Source organism: Pteronotus mesoamericanus, unplaced genomic scaffold (genome assembly GCF_021234165.1).
Source record: "Pteronotus mesoamericanus isolate MK-2021 breed Mesoamerican mustached bat unplaced genomic scaffold, CSHL_Meso_final contig_69, whole genome shotgun sequence".
NCBI lineage: Eukaryota > Metazoa > Chordata > Mammalia > Chiroptera > Mormoopidae > Pteronotus > Pteronotus mesoamericanus.
This window is the reverse complement of record NW_026555237.1, coordinates 1370753-1388143: the sequence shown is the minus strand read 5'-3', so window position 1 is coordinate 1388143 and position 17391 is coordinate 1370753.

The window sequence follows — 17391 nt, the reverse complement described above, 5'->3', positions numbered from 1 at the left end:
ATGAGAGATGGAGAGAGAGACCATAAGGGGGAAAAAAAGCTTTTTATTTAAAAAAAAATTAATGAAACTTTTAAACCCTGCTTTTTTAATGAGGACCCACATTTTCATTTTGCAGTGGGCCCTGCATATTATCCCTAAAACATATCTTCACCTAGTATCTACTCCTCACTTCCTGAGGAACCAAGCAAAATGTAAAGGTACGTTAGCCCAGCACATCAGTCGCTCCCTGCTCTGGGCATCTAAATATCCCCAAAGTCGTCCCTCCCTGCCTCTCCTGAATCTTGCTTGCCTGCTTTTGCTCATGCTCAGCTCCTGCTGGAAAGGCCCATGACCCAGCCCAACAGATTCTACCTACCTGATTCCTGCTTTGCCTGTCCTCTGGGCCTACTTAGATCCTTTCCATGAAGGCTCCATGACTTCCCAGGGGAAAGCCCTCTCCTCTGAAATTCTATGTCCTTCCCACATATTTGACTATTTTATTGCCTTATGTTTTTAGTTATCTGTTAGACATGTTTTTTTTTTCAAACTGAGATTTTCAACCCCTTGAGGGAAGTGCCCGAGTCTTAAAGATCTTTGAATTCCTTAAATTCCCAGCAGAGTGCTTACACACAGATGGCACACATTGAAATGTCAGGCTGCATGCAAAAGTGTGCAGAACACACAAGGCTGGGTTGTGGGTCGGGGAGGGGGCAGGAAGTAGCATCTGCAAAGCCCCACAGGTGGGAATGAGTATAAGGGAGAGATAAAGGGGGCAGGGAAGCAGGTGGCTTCTTGACAGAAGTTGAGGGTTCTGGTGAAGAAGCAGCAGCATTAAAAAAAGTCACATTTCACCAAATCTAACAACCATGTCAGAACAGTCCCTGAATCCTCAGCACACGTTTGCATTTCCACTGCAGTCACCCCAGGTGCTATTTTCATGCACTGATCTCCCTAACCATATCTCACTGCTCATGTGAGATGGATTTGAAAATCCAGCCCAAGGTTAGAACCTCGTTCTGACTCAGAGGAAGCTCAGCTGCATGAGACCGGACTTGCCCACCTGCCTATGTTTGCCCACCACCAGAACTGTCTCTTGGAAAAGACCTTTCTGTTACTAATTTCCAATAACATTCGGGGTAAAACATTCAGTTTTCTCTTTGTGATTCCAGTCAGAAAGAGAATATCTGGCTCACTGTGCAAAAAAAGGCCAAGGGTCTATAATCTTCCTTTCAATGGTTCTTGGTCACAGCTCTTGTTCATTTGTGTGATGCTTGGCTTGACAATGTTACACAACACCATGCTGGCCTACAAAGCTAATTTATGGAAATTATAAACATGCATGGATTGGATTCTTTTTTACATTATAAGATGGTTTGACTGTTTGATTTTTTGTTGCCTTTTTAATCTCCAAGGGACGAATAAGCCCAGAGACTTTCTAATGTATCTGTACATCAGAAACTTGTTAAACTTTTGGTGGCCTGTGAATCCAAAGGCAGCAAAGCCTTTGAAAATGCCTCCTGCATTCTGTTCTGCATTGCATTTCAAAGTATATTTTTTTATGATTTTATTTTTGTGAGACCTTCAGAATACTGTTTGTGAGCTGGCTATTTTGTTCACCTTGCTTGATATTTCACTAACATCTCAATAGGCACTACTTTTAGCCAAAAATACCCTGAACTTATACATCAATGAAATCTTCAATGAAAGGACATTAATATCTGCCTTCAGGGTTTGACTTTCACTAGAAACACATTTACACTGCAAAGAAAATAATTGGAAGCATTTTTCCCCAAAAATATATGTAGTCATCTGATCCTGAGTATATTCAATACGACCAAATCCAAGGTTGTCCTTACAGTGAAGCAAATAGCTACTGATTTACTTAGGTGTGATGATAAATTCCATTTCTTTCTAGGTACAGTGTAAACTATTAAGGGTTTGTGCATTAGGACATAAGGATGACACAGGGCTTGTCTCAATTTAATACCTAAATAATTTGTATTTGAAATAATGTTTAAATAGGTCCTGGAAACTTTCTTTATGCCAAGAAAGTAACCTATGATCAGTTTTTATCTAAATAAAGATTACTAAATAATGAAAATACAACTTTTGCTTCTTTAATTAATCCATTCTTTAATCCTAGATACCATAAAAACCAAAGCAAAACTATTTTTTAAAGTCATGTATCACTCCAATGTTTTTCTTAAAAACTTCAATCAATGTTTTTGTGAGAGCTTCCTGGAATTAAGGTGTAGAATATCTTACCATTCATTCATTCATTCATTCATTCACAGATGTTTTCTCTAAGAATTCCCATTTCACCATTCCAAATTTGGCTTTACAAGCAAGGCTACTATTAATTCCTTGTACTGATAGAAGCCTCTCAGATTAATCCTCAAATAATTATATTCAAACACCCAAAAAGCACAAATGCAGCAGCCTAACAATTTAACTCAAATTCTAAATCACTGGTTATTCATGTTAATGGTTATAATGAGATTTTAAAGCATGTATTATCATTATTTAACATTCCAGGGAGGAAGTTTAGTGTTTTATCCTTTCACTAAATTTCAGAAAAAGCTGAGTTTAAAATCACACTAAATCATTTTAGTCAACCTGTGGTTACGACAAGGCAGCTCTCTTCCTTCGTCATGCCTTTTCACCTTTCTCCTTTAACATTTTCTTCTGTAGAGAGTAAACAGCAAAAGGATCAAATTGAACTGCATCATTTTCACTGTTTCTGTATCTTATCCTCATACTTACAAGGGTCTAATTGGCAACATAAAACTGCGATGACTATTTTCTGAGAGGAGAGATTGTGACACCATGGGTGTTTATCTTCTTTACACACATGCATATATGCACACACACATTCAAACACTGTTACTTCTCCCTGGTCTCTTGCCTTTGTGAAATTGTCCCAGCTGTGTATGCTGGGAAAACAGAGACACCTGTATGTTTACTTTGCCGCAAGTCAGCTTGTTCAGACAATGAAAGACTGGAAGTTAGTACTTTCTTTTTAAAAAAAATTATATATTGACTTTTAGAGAGAGAGACATTTATTTCTTGTTCTGCTTATTCATGCATTCATTGGTTACTTCATGCATGTGCCCTGACTGGGGATTAACCTTGGCGTACAACATTCTAACCAACTGAGCTACCTGGACAAGGTCAGAACTTTCTATTTGGTTTTATGCTTTCCCCTCAAAGAATGCAAATGCCAGCCTGGTTAGTAGGATCTGTACCCCTCCCCACTACTCTCTTCTACTTGTCCTGCTTCATCTGGGTACACACACATCGAGCTGCCAGAATGGAGTAAAAGAAACCCAAGCACTGAGGGGTGGGCGCCCTCAGACCAGTGGTGGAGGGACAGGGGCAGAGGACTCAAGTTGTGATTCCAAAAAGACTCTATGCCCTAACATGGAGTCACTTCCCAGCCCCTCTCTTGTTTCCTGTCAAAGTCCCCATATACAGGCCCAATAGAGCCAAATTTCTGATTTTTTAACTACTCTTAGTTAAGCCTTCCTTTTCCTGCCGTCTATTAGCCCTATCTGCTCTTTCAGAAATCTTTCTCACTTCTTTCCCTGAAGAAAGCCTAAAATATGCTACTAGTGTCCACTCTCTATATCCACCCCAGTTCATCAGGATGATAACTATCCTTGTACCTCTGGAAAGGGTCTTTGTCAAGTGTGTCAGCAGCTCTCAGTTGTAGATAATAGTGGTAGAAGGCTACTATAAATGTTTGCGAGAGTCATGCAGTGGTAGTGCTTTTTATCTCAGTTATCTGGCCACAGGGATGCCCCATTCTGTCTGGCTCTAGTTCAACATTTGAAGTAAATCGAAAAGATAATCTTTCTGGTATCAATTCTTCCATCGACAGCTATCTGGATTACCAGGCAAACATGTAGGCATTGTCCATGTCAGGCTTTCTTTTTACCTCAGTTATCTTCTAAAACATATTAACTGTGCTGAACAATATAACTGAAATTTCTACTCATTCAAAATTAACTCTCCTTCCTGCCTATGTGCCTACCTGACCACAAATGATCTCATGCAAACTTCTCTTCACCAATGTTAGAAGGTCTTGGGGATGTTTTTTAGGACATTTCCAATATCATTCTTAAAAGCATTCCTTCAGCACTGTAATAGAGGCCAGATTTGGTATTCAACAGCCAGAGACTTCCATTTCCTCTTTGCCAACTTGAGGCATCTCTATAGCTGCAAAGGACAAGAATATTCAGTAACTGCCAATATTAAATGATTCAGTCCCCAAGAACTGTAGTAAAAATTATGCAGACAATAACAGGCCAAGAACACCTAGTACAAACCAATGGTCATTTTAAGTACAAATTTCATGACTTTTTCTTATAAAAGAAACAAATTTATAGAAATCATAGCCACAAATAAATTAGTTTGGAATTTAGGAAGAAAATACTGTGACAAATAAATATAGAATTTTAACAAAAGTTAGCATTATTATCTAAAGCATAAGTCTTGCATTTCATCAAACTTCTCCTTAGAAGATCATAAAATATTCCATTATGTATGTAGTGGAAACTAGATGAACTATTATTTTTGACTTATTTGCAAGAAAGCAATAAAGTTGTCTTTTCTTGGCCATTATCCAGATTGTTGCCCTGGCTGGGTAGGTCAGATGTTTAGAATGTCATCCCAATAAGCCACAGTTGTGGGTTTAATCCTTGGTTAGAGCATATACAACAAGCAATCAATGAATGCATAAATAAGTGGAACAACAAATCAATATTTCTTTCTTTCCTCCCACCCTTTTTCTCTCTCCCCCCCCCAAAAAAAATCAATAGTTACCATTATCCATGATATTGCATGAACCTATATTATCTTTAATGCTGTTTTTGCAAGCTAGTAGTCATAAGAAAATCTTCCCCACTTACCTAGTAACTTTATTTTGTCTCTTCTTTGGTATAATCTCAGCTCAGAGGAAAAAAGAGTTGAGAAACTCACAGGAACCTAACAAAGGCAAGGGACTGCCGTGGGCAGTCAGAGGCGCAGCAAAACCCTGTAAGTCTATAAAAACTTGGTTAGCTACCTTAAGCACCATTATTATGCAAAATCTGTCCCAATAGGATGCTGGTAAAAGAATTCCAAAGTGTTGGACAGTGTGTTAGACATTTGCTTCTCTGGTCACCGGCACTGCAGAACAGCCATGCTTAGGAGTCTGAACTATTGTATCTGACTTATGCGTGATGGCTGAGCTGTCATATGGAAAGAGAGTTGGGCCAAAATGGCTAACTTGGTCCTCATTAATACAGCAACATAGATTATAAGACAGGCAGAGGAAAAAGATGGCGGAGGAGTGAAAGGGAGTCACGCTGACCTCCTCCCAAAACCAAACTGGAATTGCAACTAAATAATGGAGTAATCACCTGGAAAGCAGTGGAGCGATAGGGGGAGATGAGCCTTGGTGCCGCGGACAGCGGATTCGACTCTCACACATCCCAACGGGTGAGAATTGCGGTGGAGGCTCGAGAGGGTGGGCTGGGTGCGCACGGGCACTGGTACCAGAGGGACATTGAAACGGCCAGTTAGCGTCCCCCCGAGAAGAACGGGGTCTGAATCATAAACAGGAACCCCTAAACTACAGCAGCTAGAGCAGAGAAAATACAGACAAAACGCAACCCCAAAAAGCTTAGGGGCGCTCTCTGCCAGAGACAGGTGGCTGGGGATGCAAAAACACATTTAAAGGGCAAACGCAAAAGTTGCAGCGGCAGCCACCCTCCTTGATCGCTGGGTACAGGCGGCAGCAGGGTGGGCTGGTGCCTGGGAAAAGACTGGTGAGGAAAACTTTGTGAAGAGAACTGAGACTGCGGCCGGTGGAGCCCGCTTGATAACGCACTTCCCACTCTCCAGCTCCCATCTCGCTCAGGCATAAGGGAATCAATTAACCTGCCTTTTGTGCGCTCCGCACACAGCTTGTACACCTGTGAGCTACGGGGCTGAGTGCAGACTGGCTGGGAGAGCCTTGAGGAGAGACTGGAGACGGAGTCATTGGGGAAAGAACGGGAGGAGGAACCGGGGAGTCCCGACTCCCTCCCCGTTCGGTAGTCTCCATTGTGGGCTGGAAAGGCACGACCCCAAAGAGGCAGACGCGGGGCGCGCATGAACCAGACTGCCTGCGATTGAAACGCAGTCCGCACAGGGGTTGGATCCTCGGCCGAAGGGGTCACAGAACTGCCCAGAGGCCCCTAAGGGGAGACTAGAAACGGAGGCATTGGGGAAAGAACGGGAGGAGGACCAGGGAGTCCTGACTCCTTCTCCTTGCCGAAGTCTCCATTGCGCAGGAAGAGGCCACACCCCCAAAGAGCCAAAAGCCGAAAAGCAAACATAGAAACCCCCAAAACACCCAGAGCAGGCGCGCACACTTGCGCCAAGTGACTGGCGAGGGTTGGCGAGCGTGTATGTGACCCATGCGGGCTGGCGAACGCTTGCACCTGCCGGCAAGGCCTCACACAGACTGGCACCCATACGGCCTGCGAGGGATTGCACAGAGGGGCAAGGGCAGGCGTAAATTGACCTGCCCGCCGCGATTGCGGAGCGGCCCACAAAATAAGTAGAGCTGCCCAGAGTCCCTGGAGGAGAGACCAGAAACAGGATTAACCGGAGAGTCCTAGAGCTGATTTCCTCCCATTTCCGTAGTCCCCATTTGGCGAGGGCAAGCAACGCACCCGAAGAGCCAAAAGCGGGGAAAACACACAATAGAAGACCCTAAACTGACTAGTGCCGCGAAGCTCGCGTGCCAGGGAGGCCAGATGAGCACGGGAGGTCGCGAATAAGCCCCCTGGTCTGGGGCAAACACATGCGAGCCCAGGCAGGTGGGGGACCCTGCCGCGCTGGGAACGCGCTCAAGGAGCTCTCGTGAGAGCGCAGAGAGATCCCAAAAAATAGCCCAGCCCTGACCGAAGGGGTCACAGAGCTGCTCCAAGCAGGAGTCAGACACAGGCATTAGACTCCTGAAAGGCTCAAACAAACAACCCAAGGCCCTATAGGGTCAACAACTGACATCATCAGAGGCAAGCCCAGAAAGAAAAGTAAAGGACAAAAATACTTAACAGACTCTCACAAAAATGGGAAGAAAAAGAAGTTCCCCCCAAATGAGTGGAAAAGGGGACTCCCCACAGAGAGAGCTCAATGAAATAGAGGCAAGGGAACTATCAGATATGGAATTTAAAACAATGGTTCTAAGGAAGCTCAATGAGCTCAGCCAGCTCAAAGATAACTATGAGAAACTGCAGAGAAACTATCAGGATCTTACAGCAAACTATATCAGCCTGGAAAAGGACATAGAAACTATCAAGAAGACACAAGAGGATATGAAGAATACCATTTCTGAATTGAAGAACACAGTAGAAGGAATCCAAAGCAGGCTGGATGAAGCTGAGGATCGAATCAGTGAGATGGAGGACAAGGTAGAAAAAAGCTCCCAGAAAGAACAAGAAATGGAAAAACGGCTCAAAAAGAATGAAGAAGCATTTAGGGAAATGCAGGACAACCTGAAACGCAATAATATCCGTATAATAGGGATACCAGAAAGAGAAGAAGAGGAGCAAGGAATAGAGAACCTCCTCGAAAAAGTAATGATGGAAAATTTCCCTAATTTGAGGAGAGAAAGGCTCTCATGGATCCAGGAGGCACAGAGGACCCCACTCAAGAGGGACCCAAGGAGGTCCACTCCAAGACACATCATCATTAAAATGGCAAATGTCAAAGACAAAGAGAGAATCCTCAAGGCAGCAAGGGAGAAGGAAAAAGTAACATACAAGGGGGCCCCGATACGCCTAGGAGCTGACTTCTCAACAGAAACACTACAAGCCAGAAGGGAATGGCAACAAATATTCCAAGCCATGAAAAGCAAGGGACTACAGCCAAGGCTGCTCTACCCAGCTAGGCTCTCCATTAAAATAGAAGGAGAAATACAGAGTTTCCCAGACAAAAGAAAGCTAAAAGAATACATCTCTACCAAACCAGCACTCCAAGATATGCTAAGGGGACTGGTTTAAGCAGATGAAGTAAAAGAATGAGACAGAGAGGAACACAAGTACAAAGAGAAAAGATGAGGAAGTTTGTATCAGTAATATCTCTCAATGTGAATGGACTAAATGCCCCAATCAAAAGACACAGGGTAGCTGAATGGATAAGAAAACATGACCCACACATATGCTGCCTACAAGAGACCCACCTCAGAGCAAAAGACCTACACAGATTGAAAGTAAAGGGATGGAAAATAATATTCCAAGCAAATGGACATGAGAAAAAGGCTGGCGTTGCCATTCTTGTATCAGACAAAGTAGATTTCAAAACAAAGGCCATAAAGAGAGACCCAGAGGGGCACTTTATCATACTTAAAGGAAGAATCTACCAAGAAGACATCAACATTGTAAACTTATATGCTCCCAATAGAGGAGCCCCCAAGTTTATAAGGAAATTGTTGGATGACTTCAAAAAAGATATAGACAGCAACACACTGATAGTAGGGGATTTCAACACCCCACTGTCAAAAATGGACAGATCTTCCAAACAAAACATTAATAAACATATCGTGGCGCTGAATGAAACACTGAATCAAAGAGACTTAACTGACATATATAGAATCTTACATCCCAAAGAAGAAAAATACACATTCTTTTCAAACGCTCATGGCAGTTTTTCAAAGATAGACCACATGATAGGACACAAAGCAAGCCTCAGCAAATTCAGGAAAATTGAAATAATACCAAACTTTTTCTTGGACCACAAGGCCTTGAAACTGGAAATCAACCTCAAAGAGAAACTTCAAAAACTTGCAAACTCATGGAGACTGAACAGTAGACTTATTAAACAATAAATGGGTCAATAATGAGATAAGAGAAGAAATCAAAAAATTTCTGGAAACAAATGAAAATGAACAGACAACTGTCCAAAAACTATGGGACACAGCAAAGGCGGTCCTGAGAGGGAAGTTCATAGCAATACAGGCTTACCTTAAAAAGATAGAAACATTTCAAATAAAAGACCTAACACTACAACTTCAAGAACTGGAGAAACAACAACAAATAAATCCCAGAGCAAGTAGAAGGAAGGAAATAGTCAAGATTAGAGCAGAACTGAATGACATAGAGACAAAAAGAACAATTCAGAGGATCAACCAATCCAGAAGCTGGTTCTTTGAAAAGATTCATAAAGTGGACAAACCTTTAAGCAGACTCATCAAGAAAAAAAGGGAGAGGACCCAAATTAATAATATCAGAAATGAAAGAGGAGAAATAACAACTGATACCACAGAAATACAAATGATTATCAGAAACTATTATGAACAATTATATGCCAAGAAATTTGAAAATCTTGATGAAATGGACAAATTTTTAGAAAAGTATAATCTTCCAACACTGAAGGAGGAAGAAACAGAAAGCTTGAACAGACCGATAACAGTTGGGGAAATTGAAGCAGTCATCAAGAAACTCCCAGCACACAAAAGCCCAGGGCCAGACGGTTTCCCAGGAGAATTTTACAAAACATTTAAGGAAGAGCTAACCCCTGTCCTTCTCAGACTATTCCAAAAAATCCAAGAGGAGGGAAGACTGCCAGACTCCTTCTATGAGGCCAGCATCACCCTGATCCCAAAACCAGATAAAGACCCTACAAAGAAAGAAAACTACAGGCCAATTTTGCTGATGAACATAGATGCTAAAATCCTCAACAAAATATTGGCAAACCGCATCCAGCAATACATTCAAAAGATTATCCATCACGATCAAGTGGGATTCATCCCAGGGATGCAGGGATGGTTCAATATACGCAAATCAGTAAACGTGATACACCACATAAATCAAAGACAAGACAAAAACCACATGATCATCTCGATAGATGCAGAAAAAGCATTTGACAAGGTACAGCACCCATTTATGATCAAAACACTCAGCAAAATGGGAATAAATGGAGCATTCCTCAACCTATTAAAGGCCATATATGAAAAACCTACAGCCAATATCATACTCAACGGGCAAAAACTGAAAGCGTTCCCACTAAGATCGGGAACACGACAAGGATGTCCGCTCTCACCGCTTCTTTTCAACATCGTATTGGAAGTCCTAGCCACAGCGGTCAGACAAGAGAAAGAGATAAAAGGCATCCAAATAGGAAAGGAGGAAGTCAAACTATCATTGTTTGCAGATGACATGATAGTGTACATAGAGAACCCTGTAGACTCTACCAAAAAACTCTTCAACCTAATAAGTGAATTTGGCAAAACAGCAGGATACAAAGTCAACATTCAGAAATCAAAGGCGTTTTTGTACACCAGCAATGCAATAGAAGAAGAAGAAATCAGGAAAAATATACCATTCGATATAGCACGAAAAAAGATAAAGTACCTAGGGATAAATTTAACCAAAGACACAAAAGACCTGTATGCAGAAAACTATGCAACATTGAAAAAAGAAATTAAGGAAGACACAAATAAATGGAAGCATATACCGTGCATATGGATTGGAAGAATTAATATCCTTAAAATGTCCATACTACCAAAAGCAATTTATAGATTCAACGCAATCCCTATTAAGATACCAATGACGTATTTCACAGAAATAGAACAGACATTTCAAAAATTTATATGGAACCATAAACGACCCCGAATAGCCGCAGCAATTTTGAGAAAGAAACACAAAGTAGGAGGGATCACAATACCGGACATCAAACTCTACTACAAAGACACTATACTCAAAACAATCTGGTACTGGCACAAGAACAGACCCATAGACCAGTGGAACAGAATAGAAAGCCCAGAAATAAGCCCAGGTCTCTATGGACATCTAATGTTCGACAAAGGGGGCAGAAGCATAAAATGGGGCAATAACAGCCTCTTCAACAAATGGTGTTGGGAGAGCTGGATGGCTACATGCAAAAAATTGAAATGGGATCATCAGCTGACACCATACACAAAAATAAACTCAAGATGGATAAAAGACTTAAATAGAAGTCGCAACACCATCAAAGTCCTCGAGGAGAACATTGGCAGGAAACTCTCAGATATCCCACGCAGCAATTTTTTCACTGATATGTCTCCTAAAGCAAGGGACATAAAGGAAAGAATAAACAAGTGGGACCTCATCAAAAGAAGAAGCTTCTGCACGGCGAAAGAAAACATCAGCAAAATGAAAAGGGAGCCAACCATTTGGGAAAATATATTTGCTAATGATACATCAGATAGAGGTTTGATCTCCAAGATATACAAAGAACTCACTCGACTTTACTCCAAGAAGACAAACGATCCAATCAAAAAATGGGCAAAGGACCTGGGCAGATGCTTTTCTAAGGAGGAGATACAGAGGGCCCAGAGGCATTTGAAAGGATGCTCTGCATCACTAGCCATCAGAGAAATGCAGATCGAAACCACCATGAGGTACCACCTCACACCGGTCAGAATGGCCATCATAAACAGATCCACAAACAACAGGTGCTGGCGAGGCTGTGGAGAAAAGGGAACTCTAGTCCACTGTTGGTGGGAATGCAGACTGGTGCAGCCACTATGGAAAGCAGTGTGGAATTTCTTCAGAAAGCTGAAAGTGGAACTGCCTTTTGATCCAGCGATTCCCCTGCTGGGACTATACCCTGAGAACACCAAAACGCCAATACAAAAGAACCTATGCACTCCAATGTTCATAGCAGCACAATTTACAATAGCCAAGTGTTGGAAGCAACCTAAATGCCCATCAGTAGAGGACAGGATCAAAAAATAATGGTACATATACACAATGGAATACTACGCAGCAGAAAGAAAAAAAGAAGTACTAAACTTTGCGACAGCATGGATGGAACTGGAGAGCATCATGCTAAGCGAAATAAGCCAGGGGGCAAAAGACAAATACCATATGATCTCACCTATAAGCGGAACCTAACCAACAATGCAAAGAAGCAAGGCAAATATGACCAGCAACACTGAAAGGAAAAGAAATCAACAGAGACAAGAGGGAAGGGGGGGGGCAGGGAAAGGGAAGGGAAGGGGAAAGTCAAGGAACATATAGCAAGGACTCATGGACAAAACCAAAGGTGAAGAGCTGAGGGAGGGAAGATAGGAGGGGGCAAGGGAAAGAGGTGGGGGGAAGGCAGAGACAAATGTATTTAAAAAGTAAATAAAGTAATTAAAAAAATAGATTATAAGACAAACCCTTCAGTGTCTTAATATTTACCCTGGAGTCCCAAGACCAGCCACTCCAGAGTTTTGTTTCACCACTACTGCTCAGGGGCTCTCTCATTCACAGAATAAGGTGGGGACTGGTGATGGCAACAATAAGAGAATATTAAAACATTTCAATAGCTCCAATCACTTGCAAGATTAGAATATGAAGCAAGCAAGAGGAGAAGGGTTCTTATCCTGATTGAGAAGAAACACTAAAAGATTAACACCAAATTAAGGTTAAAAAAAAACCCCAAAAACCAGAGCTGTTGATGGTGCTGATCAAAAAAGCAGAAAGGGGTGAGGATGGTGTGGGCAAACACTACCAGCATCTAGAAAGTGACTCAGTTGCTCCAGAACATCTCAAGTCAAAGAGTAGTGTTCCTCCCGTTATGCTTTTCCTCTGTTTTTTTGGAGTTTTTTCTCTAAAGGGGCTCAACTAGTTAAAACTTTTAAACAACTAAAATGAAACTGACATACCAATAGTGAAAAAGGTCCACCTACAAACAAGAACCTTATGTTATCAAGATCACTGAGGAATGGTAGGAGCCTAGATATTAATACTAGTACAGGGTAGGACAATGTTGAAATGGACCCTGGAGTGAGGAGTTGAGGTATGCCAGAAATCATGCAACTGACTAATTTTATTTTAAAAATCAGGAGGGAAAATTGTGTTCAAGATCACACACACCAGTAGAACAAGTATCCTGAGTTTCTCCATTATGAGGTGCTATTTCTCTGCACTCAAATACCAGAAAACAATGAAGCTAAAGGAATTAGATGATTCATAGCATAATTTCATTTCTCAGGTCAGGGGAAAAAAGACATGAAGTTCTAATGTGTGTGATAGCAAGAGAGGGCAAATCATAGGAGACCAAATGTGCCCATGGGTCTACACATATACGTTTCAGGAAGGCTACTTCTGCCTGGGTTGGAGAAGCCTGCAGGGAAACGCAGACAGGGCAGAGAATCACAGGAAGGTATGCAGTGGATGGCCACAAAGGTCAGCAAAGAGGATGAGACTAACCCGTTCAGAAATAGTGCTGAGAAATAACTATTCACTTATCCCAAGTTACAGGTTCCTCATTTCCTCAGTTTTATAGGATTTGAGCTGTATAGAAACAAAACAGACTGTCCCAGAGAGAGACATAGAAGGCTATCAGAGAAAAACTACAGGCTGTCCCAGAGAGGGAAATGCCATGGACTGTCCCAGGGAGGAAAATACAACAAACTGTCCAGATAGATGCAGTCATTCCCATGCCCTGATAGTTTCTGGTTCTGGCTTACACTGGGTGCTGGCTTTTATAAATGAGGATTTGAAGAATTTAATAAACTTCATTTGAATAATCAATTAAACCTGCTTTAATTTTTAAGAAGAATATGTGTATACATCACCCTGGTCTCTGGATACAAATAACAAAAATCATTACAGCTACTTTTTATCCAAAAAATTGGAAAAAAGGGAAACTATCTATTAGTGCACATGCCACCCTACCAAACCCAAGGTCATGAAGGCCATAGTCTTCAGTGAAAGACTGGGAACTGCCAGAGCCCTGTATTCACAAGTCTCCTCTGCTCTGCACATCTCTTCATTCTTCTTTGCTCATGTCTGAGCGCTACCTGAATGTCCATACTGGGCAGGAAGCACCATCCCAAAGTCCCAAAAATCAAAGGTCACAGCATAGCCATGACAGATTCTGTCTGGCACATTCTCAGGCTTAATGCAAAATACTTGAAAAAGAATGGGCTCCTTCCAACTAGATTCCAGAGTCCACCTCTGGGTTAAGAGTCTGTGTCCAGAGAAAGTGTTGTTGCAGTATAAGATGTTGCTGGAGTCTAAGAAAACAGTTTCCAAGAAAAAGAGGTGGTGGTAAGGCCCTGACCTGTATCCTGTATTCATTAATGGAATTTAAGACTGGTGACCTTGGAGAAACTCTTGACCAAGCCAGCCATTTTATAAATAAAGAATCTAAGTCTCCAAGAAGCTAAATTCTTGCCCAAATTTGGACTTATAAATTGCAGAGCAAGAATTAATCTGAAATCTCCTGCTTCATCATTCATTCTTTGAACTCATGTTGACCTATGGTCCGTATCTTACAACGTGTCAGACCCTTGACCAGGCACTGGTAATCAGACTGTGTTGCAAACAAGACAGGATCTTCACCTTCCTGGGGTGTACAGATGTGTGGGGAAAAGATTACACAAATAAATGAAATTATAACCCTGATCAGTGCTAAGAAAATAAGACAACCAATTCTTACTTTGCTATTTGGTGAGATTTACTAGTTCAAAAGAGTAGGTCCCAGTACTGGCAGTCAGAAGAGGAGGTGCATCAAAAATAAATGTTGACAGTAGTTACATCACCCAGATAACAGCATGGGAGGCTCATGACATTCCCTCCTCCCACAGATACACCAAATGTACAGCTGCCCATGGGAAAAAAAATCCCTCTGAGAGAAATCCAGAAGTACTTGAGTGACTTCCCATGTATTGGATAGCAGAAAAAATTACCCACGTCAAAGTGGGTAGGAAGGGCTGAGAGACACTCTTGCCATAAACCCACCTGGGCAAAGTGACATACAGTTGAGAGGGAACCTTCCACTCACCACTTTTTCCTGAGGAGGAAAGGTTTTGGACCATACATACAGCACCCCAACTTTGAAGGCCACCAACCAAAAGCCAGTCTTCTAAATCACCTTGGTCCAGAAGCCAAAAGGACATGCATTCACAAGTCTTACAGAACTATAGCAAACAAAGAAGCATTTTCTAAGTGGGTTTGCCAGTACTCCTCATGGCTATAAGCTGAGCCCAGCACAGAAATAATAGATAAATATACCCATCTCCCAGTTTCTCCCGGGGAAGTGTTTGACTGAATACTTTTCCAGCTGCTGCTGGAGGGCCCAGCTTTTAATCAGCCTACATCTAGGTGCTAACTGGGACCCTCTCAGGAGCCCAAACACCTGGTGGGCACTTCCCCTGAATTTTCCCTCTAACCTACTCCAACAGTAAAACCGAAATCTCCATGTCCTCCCTGAAGGAGCTTGTCCACACATCTACCACTCCAAATTTTGTGGCTGACAACTAAAACATAAGCCCTCAAAGCACTTAGTTTTGGTAGCCAGTGGGTGTCAGCATTTATAGCACCATATTAAATAAAAAAGCAGTTATTAAATGGGTGCACAAACCCTACCTATAGCTATTACCCCCTGGCTCAGGCAAGTACCACACAGTAATGAAGAAAACAATGCCATTTACAATTGCATCAAAAGAATAAAATACCAAAGAATAAATTTAACCAAAAATTTGAAAGACCTGTATACTGAACACTGTAAAATATTGTTGAAATAAGTTGAAAAAGACAAAAATAAATAGATAAATCCATGTTCATGGATCAGAATAGTTAATAGCATTAAGAGGTAGAATGTACTACTCAAAACTGTCTATAGATTCAATGTAATCTCTATCAAAAAGTTAATGGCATTCCTCAGAGAAATAGAAACAATAGTCCTAAAATTTGTGTGGAACCACAAAAGACCCCAAATAGCCAAAGCAATTTTGAGAAAGAAAAATGCTGGAGGCATCACACCTCCTCATTTCAAATGCTACAAAGCTATATTAATCAAAACAACATGGTATGACATAAAAACAGACACATAGATAAATGGAAAGGAATACAGAGTTTAAAAATAAACAAATGTAGATACGGTCATTTAATTTTTGACAAGGGTGCCAAGAATACCCAGTGCAAAAAGCATAATCCCTTCAATAAAGGATATTTGGAAAACTAAATATCAAAATACAGAAGAGTAAAACTAGACCTCTATATCATACCATGCACAAAAATCAACTCAAAGTGGATTAAAGACATGAACATAAGACCTAAAACTATAAAACTCCTAAAAGTCAACATAGCAGATAAGTTCCTTGACGATGATCTTAGCAATGACAAAAAACAAAAATTTAAAAATAGGTCTACATCAAAGTCAAAACCTTTCACATAGCAAAAGAAATTAACAAACTAAAAAGATAACCTATGAAATGGGAGAAAATATTTGCGGATCACATATATAATGGGTTAATATCCAAAATATACAACTCAATAGCTAAAAAACAAATAATCTAATTTTAAAATGGGCAAAGAAACTGGCATTTTTCCAAAGAAAACATGCAGATGGCCAACAGGTACATGAAAAGGTGCTCAACATCACTAATCATCAGGAAAATGCAAATCAAAACCAAAATGGGATTCCACTTTACATCTGTTGGAATGGCTGTCATCAAAAAGAGATAACAAATGTTGGTGAGGATGTCAAGAAAAGCGAACCCTATGGCACTGCTGAGAATGTAAATTGGTGTAGGCACTACAAAAAACAGTATGGAGGTTTCTCAAAAAATTAAAACTAGAACTACCATCTGACCCAACAATCTCACTTCTGGGTATATATCAAAAGGAAATGAAATCATTATCTTGAAAAAATATATGCTCCCATGTTCATTGCAGCATTATTCACAGTAGCCATAGTACAGAAAAATCTGTGTGTCAATGGATGGATGAATGGATAAAGATGATGTAAGTATACAATGAAATATCACTCAGCTTTTAGATGAACCTGGAGGACATTGTGCTAAGTTAAATAAGTAAGAATACTGCATGGTATCACTTAAATCTGTAATCTAAAATAAAAAAAATCTTATTCATAACAAAAGAAAAGATAATATAGATTGCCAGTGGCTAAGGTCAAGAATTGAGGAGAGGTTGGTTAAAGGACACAAAATTTTGGTTTTAAGATTAATAAGGTCTGAGAATCTAACATATAACATGGTGACTATAGTTGATAACATTGTAATGTGTAATTGAAATTTGCTAAGAAAGAATTTAAGGGTTCTCACCCACCCCTCAAAAAAGTAAATAGGTGAGGCGATGAGTATCTTAACTGTTTGAATCCTTTTACAAAGTATACACATATCAAATAATCACGTTGTACATTTTAAATGTATTATAATTAGTCAATTATACTTCAATAAAGCTGAATAAAAAAGTAATGAACAAAATAAAATAAAAAACTTTGGCACTTTATAATTTTGTCAATCAGTATCACTTATGGAGATAACACACACCATTTTAGAATCTTGAGATGTGGCCCAGACCTGTGATTGTTCACCCCCCCGGAAACAGCCTTTTCTCAATAGGTCTTTATTTTTTTTAATTGGTGTTGACTGAACATTTG